Source organism: Arvicanthis niloticus, chromosome 14 (assembly GCF_011762505.2).
Source record: "Arvicanthis niloticus isolate mArvNil1 chromosome 14, mArvNil1.pat.X, whole genome shotgun sequence".
Taxonomy (NCBI): Eukaryota; Metazoa; Chordata; class Mammalia; order Rodentia; family Muridae; genus Arvicanthis; species Arvicanthis niloticus.
Window position 1 is genome coordinate 8809100 of NC_047671.1, and position 1451 is coordinate 8810550.

A 1451-nucleotide genomic window follows, 5' to 3' on the forward strand; every position below is an offset into this window, starting at 1 on the left:
AAACAGACACAAAATGCTTGGCTAATTCCCTGATTTTGATCAACACTGTGGCAAAGACACTGTTATAACAGTAAATCCCACAACCTTGTGATATCTAGGCAGATGCTGACAATCAGAAAGCCAGACGTGTCCACGTGTCTAAGGAGAGGCAGCGTCTTTCCCTCCTGGCAGGAAGCAGAAGGTCGATATGAGCGCTGCCATCTTGTCTCACCCTGAGTGAAAGGCTGTCCAGAGGCATTAGAGAAAAACAAGAGTGTATGCTGAAGGTTTCCTCAGGCCCAGTCTACAGCACCACAGTGTGGAGATTTCCCATCATGCATTGGGCATGGAGATTTCCCACAGTGCACTACTGCTTTTCCGGCTTGCTCATTTAATATCTGAAAACTCGGATGTACATGACCTCTGTGGGTGACCATTTTCTTTTTTTTTTTTTTTTTTTTTTTTTTTTCCCCCACAGTCCAGGAAGACTTTTTATTTATGCTTTACATTTAAAAAAAGAATCCCAGGATTTTCCCTCCGGTATGTTTTCGTCTTGCCTCTTCATGGTCCATGATGCCAGCAGAGGTTGTCAACACAATGAATCCAAACTGGCATGATGGGAGCAGATTGTTCTGCCATTTTTCTAGGTCTTTGAGCTGAACATCAAATCTAGGGCTTATAATTCCACACTTGTTCAACCTGCCTTGAGGTTCACAACTATCTGCCCAGCTCTGTGATCATCAACGATCTCAAATTCACCAATGTAACCATCTTCATCATCACAATTAAGAACCGAACGATGACTTTAGAACATGGCCTGATGAGGACCTGGCGTTTGCCTCGCTTTTGGGCGTTATTGATGCTCTTGAGAGCATCCGCCAGAACATTTATTCGCGCCATGGTGATGGCGAGGGAAGGTGACAGAAAGAGAGTAGGAGGGGCAAAGCGCAGAGTTATGGGGTGGGTGGCCATTTTCATGTTTGCAGAAACCTCAAAGCACACAAAGATCTGTACAGACTTAGGAGAAGAACGAGGAATCGACAGACTGCAATGTTACCCAGGTGTCCCTAACTTCCAGGCATGATTCCTCTGGGAGGTACTTGGTCACCAGGGAGACCCAGCTGAGGAATTGCTCAAGGGAATACATCAAGCCTCTCAACCCTGTGCTGAGTACTTTGTCCCACTGACCAATCTCCTGTCTTGTGAGACCTTCTGTGACTGACCACTGTGCCAACACAAGGCAAGGCTGGATGTGCACCAGGGCTCACTGTGGCTCTGCCACATTTCAGAGCCCCGTATAAATCACTTTTATGCCATTTTTTCCTCTTCTTTGATTTGGCACCAAGAAATCGAAGCCTGCAGGCGTGCCTTGCACAAGACCTGGGTTGCAACTCAGTCTAAAGTAAGCAACAAGCAAAACAAACAAATAAACAAACAAGACCATACACCGAGAGAGACAGAGACAGAGACAG

At 46.0% G+C, this 1451-nt stretch overlaps 1 pseudogene; it reads right to left on the reverse strand.

Annotated features, from left to right (window-relative positions):
• Nucleotides 1-454: 454 nt before the first annotated feature.
• Nucleotides 455-894, reverse strand: LOC117719950 (small ribosomal subunit protein uS8 pseudogene; annotated as a pseudogene).
• Between the last annotated feature and the right edge of the window lie 557 nt (nucleotides 895-1451).